At 49.6% G+C, this 7500-nt stretch overlaps 1 long non-coding RNA gene across 5 annotated transcripts in view; it reads left to right on the top strand.

The window, feature by feature from the left end:
• LOC126597266 (uncharacterized) overlaps positions 1-7500 on the top strand; it is a 126511-nt gene that overhangs the window by 46209 nt on the left and 72802 nt on the right. For 2 of the 5 annotated variants that reach the window (XR_007614192.1, XR_007614196.1), the window contains exon 1: positions 1929-2401. The exons of the other annotated variants lie outside the window; for them this stretch is intronic. This is a non-coding gene — a long non-coding RNA (uncharacterized LOC126597266). Of the gene's footprint in view, positions 1-1928; positions 2402-7500 lie in introns of those variants that run through there. 5 annotated transcript variants of the gene reach the window in all.

Consider the following 7500-nt stretch of genomic DNA (forward strand, 5'->3'; position numbering starts at 1 on the left):
AAGTACCTTGCTTCACCAAGTTGATCGAATAAGTCGGCGATCAACGGAAGTGGGTACTTGTTCTTGATGGTAATCTTGTTCAATGCTCTATAGTCGATGCACAACCTTAGGCTACCTTCTTTCTTGCGTTGGAACAAGACGGGTGCACCATATGGGGACTTGGAGGGTTGGATGTAGCCAGCATCAAGCAGCTCGTTGAGTTGCTTCCTCAATTCCTCCAACTCGGGTGGCGACATCCTATAAGGTGATTTGGAGGGAGGCTTAGCACCAGGCTCCAACTCAATTGCATGGTCGACCTCTCTCCTTGGTGGCAACTTCTTTGGCAGTTCCTTAGGCATCACGTCCGCAAACTCCACAAGGACGTCTTCCACTTGTTTCGGCAAAGGCCCGTGCTTCTCCTCCCCTTCATTCAACATTAGGGTTGCAAGAAATGTGGCCTCGCCTTTCTTCCAAGACTTGGCAAATTGAATTGCCGACAAGTGCTGGGTACACTTCTTGGCTTGCCTTTCCAATGGCACTAGGCAAGGTTGTCTTCCGTCGGCCAGGATACAGAAAATATTGTAGAAGGGAATGGGAAAGGCTCGTACCTTGTCCATGAACTCTAACCCAATGACTACGCCATAGTCGTCCATCTTGACTACGGTGAAGTCGATTGTTCCCTTCCATGTGCCAATGTCTACGTGTACATTGCGCGCAACTCCAACAATGGGGGTGGCAGCGGAATTTACCATCTTCACGCTACCGGGCTCCTTGGTGACTCGGAGGCCAAGCCTTGTGGCTTCCTCCGACGTCATGAAGTTGTGTGTTGCTCCCGTGTCCACCAACACACGCGTCGTCTTGTCACCAGTCTTGACGTCAACGAACAATGATCCTCCCCCAACTTGAGCCTTAGGTTGTGGGAGGGTTGTCTGGATGGCATTCAGTAGACGGATGCATCCCATCGTTGCATCGTTACTCTCCTCGGCCTTGTCCTCCTTGAAGGCCATAGCCTTAAGGGCTTTCTTTTGTGGGCAATCTCGCATCATGTGAGGGCCGTCGCATAGGTAACAAGTGGGTTGCCAAGACTTACCTTTGCCTTTGTCATGCTTATCGGCTTTCTTCTCCTTCGGTTTGCTTGTCTCGGCCTTGTCCTTCGGCTTATGTTCTCCCCCACTTCTCTCATGGTTACCCCTCTTCCCCGTGGACTTGGAATCACCTTGGTGGCTTGATTTAAACTCAATCAAGGATTCGGCAGCGGCAATGGCATCAGACAATGTTTGCACGTGTCTCCTTTGTAGTTCGAGTTTTGCCCAATTTTGCAGTCCACTCATGAAGTACATGAGCTTGTCTTCCTCTAACATGTTGGGCACCTCGAATAACAAGCTCACGAAGGCGTTGACATAGTCTTTGACGCTCCCCGTTTGCTTGAGCCACCTTAGTTTCTCCTTGGCTTCATACTTGGCATTTTGGGGATAGAAGTGCAACATAAGATCTTTCTTAAATTCATCCCAAGTGGTGAGGGAGAACGTACCTTGCTCAATCTCCATGCTCCGACGACGCCACCACATAAGGGCATTGTCAGCTAAGAACATGGTTGCCGTTGAGATTTTGGACTCGTCATCTTCAAGCTTCAGGTACTTGAAGTATCGCTCCACGTTCCACACGAATGTGTCGAGCTCCTTTGCTTCCCTCTTCCCATTATAGGATTTGGGTTTAAAGGAGTCGATTACCTTGGAGTCCAACGCCTTGATTTCCCTCGACCCTTGCACGAATTGCTTCACGACTGCTTCTTTACAAAACGCCACATCTCCCTTGAGTTCCCTTGTGTCCTTTATCTCTTCTTTAAGTGCCACAAACCTTGCCTCTATGTTGTCAAGGTGAACCTGGACTTCCCTCCGCATCTTGTCTGCCATGGTGTTGAGAGCGCCAAGGAGCTCATCTCGCAGCCCTTCCACCAAGCCACGCAATTCATCCTTACCATTGTCCACCATGGTTTGGATTTCCTCCTTGTCGACAACGTCCTCATCAAGTCGAGTATCGAACTCGAGTATGGTTCGTTCCACCTTCTCGAGTCGCTCTTCCATGGTCTCCATCGATGCTTGCAAGTCCTTTAACTTTGGCTTGCTCTTGGCAACGTCTTGGACCTCGGCAGTACGCTCCCTTAGGTCGGAGACTCCGGACACCATCTCTCCACTTGCCATATCCTACTTTCCTTCAAGTGATTCACGAGCTTGGCTCTGATACCAGCTGTCACGGGATGACTCTTTAAGCCTTCCGCCCGTGCGGCACTTAGACTTGAATACCTCGATGAACAAGCTAAGTAAGCCTTCGAAGCCTCGCTTCCCCGGATTGAATCACAAAGAAAGCTAAGATAGCTTGGAGAATGCTAAGATCACTTAGAAGATGGGAGAAAGGAAGTTTTGTATTGAAAGTTAAGAGAGCTTTACAATTGCTTACAATTCTTGGATTCTTGGATGGTTTGGCCAAATGGCCTTGCCTCCTATTTATAGGCCTAAGTCACCTCCTCAATGGAGGGTTCTAGAATCCCCTACTTATATCCAAAAATATCTAGCATAGTTCTAGATACAACTTGCCTAATCTAGATTATTCTAGGTGAGGCTTAAATATGTACACTTGTGTGGAATGTTCCGGAATGCCCTAGATTATCTTGAATGCTCCGCCACGTTCTTGATTTCTCCGGGACGTTCCAGAAGCTTCCATGAAGACATGGCTTCATGGGCTTAGATATATGATGTCTTGGGCATTTTCTTTGTTTTTAACATGCGGCCCGTGACACTTGGATGTGGTAGCCGTTTCTCAGGCTCCCTCTCCGGAATCGAACCCTAATTCTCCGTCACCCGTCACCACCATGGTAGGCCACTATCCTACCATCGAAAGTTGATAGGGCAGATATTTGAATGATGCGTCGCCAGCACGATGGCTGTGCGATCCGTCGAGTTATCATGAATCATCAGAGCAACGGGCAGAGCCCGCGTCGACCTTTTATCTAATAAATGCGTCCCTTCCAGAAGTCGGGGTTTGTTGCACGTATTAGCTCTAGAATTACTACGGTTATCCGAGTAGCAGGTACCATCAAACAAACTATAACTGATTTAATGAGCCATTCGCAGTTTCACAGTCTGAATTTGTTCATACTTACACATGCATGGCTTAATCTTTAAGACAAGCATATGACTACTGGCAGGATCAACCAGGTAGCATTCCTCTTCGACGCCGGCGCCGCACGAGACAGACGACCTTGACGGTCGACGGCTCGCGACGGGCACGACAGTCGTACGCATCAAGCGACAAGGCTTCGATCGGACGGTCGGAGGCCGTAAAGACCCACCGCCCCTTCAGCGTTCCGCATCCGAGATGTCGACCGGAAACTCGAGCACCGAAACTGCACCGCAACGAGTGCGGCTCGTCCGGGACACGAGCACCGCCACGATGTCGTCCTCCCGCCGGCAAGGCCAGCAAGAGGAGGAAAGGGACGACGAGAGGCAGCATTCCTTCGCAATAGGTAGCCAAAACAGAAACCCATCTTGCGCGCAGGACGAATCTTGACGCGTCAATGAAGCGGGGTACGAGACGACAGTTCGATGCCGAAGCACGGAGCCTGCCGTCGAATACAACCCAATTACCACTCATACGCCGTCGCGTTAGCCAAACCCAGCACCGCCCAACGAAAAACACGTCTCGACTATCCCAACAAAGGGACGCGTCTCGAGTGCAGATACACCGGGTAGGAGCCGAGCCGCACCGCTAGGCATGAAAACACATACGAAGGCAACAGGTACGACCGAATGGTTCAACGGCTACCGAGAAGCTTCGTCGACGCCGCACGAACTCGCTTTCGACATGCAACGTGGGTTGGGAAGGACCTAACACATAGCACCAACCCCTTATCTATGCACGCCTAGAACAAGCACGAACTTTGTTTTCGAACCCCTCTTGACCGTCAAACGAGGGACAAGCTTCTTCACCACCGCCGCACGAACCCGCACTCAAACATGCTAGTGCACTACGAGGGCCCTTTCGGACCACACTAAGCCGAACCGACACTAGCATTGCCAAGAACAAGCCCGAGCATTGCTGATTACAAAGCTCCGCAACAGGGACAACCGAAAGAGAGGGACAAACTTCTTCATCGCCGCCGCGAAGACAAATCTTCGACATGCTAGTGAACTGGGCGAGCCCGTCGGAAAACAAACGTCCATGGACTGCATTGCCGTGCGCCCACTAACACGCCTAGGAGAAGCCTGCGCATTGGTTCATCCAAAGCCGAACCCTCCCTAATATCCAACAATCCGAGGGCAACCGAGGGTTGAAAACATGCATGTCGAGAAAAACACCCACCCGCTCCCAAGCAAAAGAAAACAAACCCAACCCAAAAGTTTAAAGAGAAAACATTTTTCCCAACCCGCTATTTTTCAAAACGTTTTTTCCACCCCGCTTAAAACCATTTTGTCCCCCTTTTAATTTTGAAAACGAAAACATTTTTGTTTTGTTTGAAAACATTTCAAAACATTTCAAAACATTTGAAAAAATTTAAAAAAAAAAAAAAAAAATTTTGAAAACGCACCCATGGTGGCGGCGGCGGCGGAGGGGGACCGCCACCGTCGCCGCCACCATGGGCGGGAATGTCCCAAACCCGACACATCATATATACCGAGGCAACACGTGATGATGTGCGGGAATGTCATCCCTAGACCGATGGTGCAGCCTGCATGCCATGCTTGGGATTTTTGACATGCAGGGAGCACCACCCCCCTATATAGCATATTATGCTGTTATGGCACTGCCAGGAGGAGACATCAGTTTTCGCGAGGAGTCATATTGGGCCATGATTTAATCATGGCTTGGAATTTGAACGAGATTTTTTGCAGGGATGTACATATAGATGCAAGGGATTTTCAGAAAAAAATTCAGACTTTGTTGAGCATGGCAAGTATTTTATTTTATTTTTTGAAGTCGGGAAATTGGGAAAATCGTAAAAAAAAATCGGTGGAGATTTTTCAAATCCGTAAGTTCAAGGACCTTCTAAAAATCATATACTAACTATATGGTGCGGGTTGTGCGGGGAAATTATCAATAAAAATGGGACTTGACATTGTTTGTAGATTTTCGACGCGTTTCGACATGCCTGCTGTGCAATTTGACATGTCAGAGTGGGCGCTAGCCTCGCTTGCTGTCGACAGGAAGCGAGGCTAGTGGCGAGGCTAGCAGCGAGTTTTTTTAGTGCCAAGATGCGAGGCTTGGCATGTCATTGGCATGCCATGGTCGGCATTTGACATGCCAATGTCGACATTTTGCGAGGCTTGGCATGTCATTGGCATGCCATGCTCGACATTTTCCGAGTCTTGACATGTCATTGGCGTGCCATGGACATGTCATGGTCGACATTTTGCGAGGCTTGGCATGTCATTGGCATGCCACGGTCGACATTTTGCGAGTCTTGACATGTCATTGGCATGCCACGGTCGACATTTTGCGAGTCTTGACATGTCATTGGCATGCCATGGACATGCCATGGTCGACATTTTGCGAGTCTTGACATGTCATTGGCATGCCACGGTCGACATTTTGCGAGTCTTGACATGTCATTGGCATGCCATGGACATGCCATGGTCGACATTTTGCGAGGCTTGGCATGTCATGGACATGCCATGGTCGACATTTTGCGAGGCTTGGCATGTCATTGGCATGCCATGGTCGACATTTGACATGCCAATGTCGACATTTTGCGAGTCTTGACATGTCATTGGCATGCCACGGTCGACATTTTGCGAGTCTTGACATGTCATTGGCATGCCATGGACATGCCATGGTCGACATTTTGCGAGGCTTGGCATGTCATTGGCATGCCACGGTCGACATTTTGCGAGTCTTGACATGTCATTGGCATGCCATGGTCGACATTTTGCGAGGCTTGGCATGTCATTGGCATGCCATGGTCGACATTTGACATGCCAATGTCGACATTTTGCGAGGCTTGACATGTCATTGGCATGCCACGGTCGACATTTTGCGAGTCTTGACATGTCATTGGCATGCCATGGACATGCCATGGTCGACATTTTGCGAGGCTTGGCATGTCATTGGCATGCCACGGTCGACATTTTGCGAGTCTTGACATGTCATTGGCATGCCATGGTCGACATTTTGCGAGGCTTGGCATGTCATTGGCATGCCATGGTCGACATTTGACATGCCAATGTCGACATTTTGCGAGGCTTGACATGTCATTGGCATGCCACGGTCGACATTTTGCGAGTCTTGGCATGTCATTGGCATGCCACGGTCGACATTTTGCGAGTCTTGACATGTCATTGGCATGCCATGGACATGCCATGGTCGACATTTTCCGAGTCTTGACATGTCATTGGCATGTCATTGGCATGCCATGGTCGACATTTTGCGAGGCTTGGCATGTCATTGGCATGCCACGGTCGACATTTTGCGAGTCTTGACATGTCATTGGCATGCCACGGTCGACATTTTGCGAGTCTTGACATGTCATTGGCATGCCATGGACATGCCATGGTCGACATTTTGCGAGTCTTGGCATGTCATTGGCATGCCACGGTCGACATTTTGCGAGTCTTGACATGTCATTGGCATGCCATGGACATGCCATGGTCGACATTTTGCGAGGCTTGGCATGTCATGGACATGCCATGGTCGACATTTTGCGAGGCTTGGCATGTCATTGGCATGCCATGGTCGACATTTGACATGCCAATGTCGACATTTTGCGAGGCTTGGCATGTCATTGGCATGCCACGGTCGACATTTTGCGAGTCTTGACATGTCATTGGCATGCCATGGACATGCCATGGTCGACATTTTGCGAGGCTTGGCATGTCATTGGCATGCCACGGTCGACATTTTGCGAGTCTTGACATGTCATTGGCATGCCATGGTCGACATTTTGCGAGGCTTGGCATGTCATTGGCATGCCATGGTCGACATTTGACATGCCAATGTCGACATTTTGCGAGGCTTGACATGTCATTGGCATGCCACGGTCGACATTTTGCGAGTCTTGGCATGTCATTGGCATGCCACGGTCGACATTTTGCGAGTCTTGACATGTCATTGGCATGCCATGGACATGCCATGGTCGACATTTTGCGAGTCTTGACATGTCATTGGCATGTCATTGGCATGCCATGGACATGCCATGGTCGACATTTTGCGAGGCTTGGCATGTCATTGGCATGCCACGGTCGACATTTTGCGAGTCTTGACATGTCATTGGCATGCCACGGTCGACATTTTGCGAGTCTTGACATGTCATTGGCATGCCATGGACATGCCATGGTCGACATTTTGCGAGTCTTGGCATGTCATTGGCATGCCACGGTCGACATTTTGCGAGTCTTGACATGTCATTGGCATGCCATGGACATGCCATGGTCGACATTTTGCGAGGCTTGGCATGTCATGGACATGCCATGGTCGACATTTTGCGAGGCTTGGCATGTCATTGGCATGCCATGGTCGACATTTGACATG

The sequence above is a fragment of the Malus sylvestris genome, chromosome 13, assembly GCF_916048215.2.
Source record: "Malus sylvestris chromosome 13, drMalSylv7.2, whole genome shotgun sequence".
Classification (NCBI taxonomy): domain Eukaryota; kingdom Viridiplantae; phylum Streptophyta; class Magnoliopsida; order Rosales; family Rosaceae; genus Malus; species Malus sylvestris.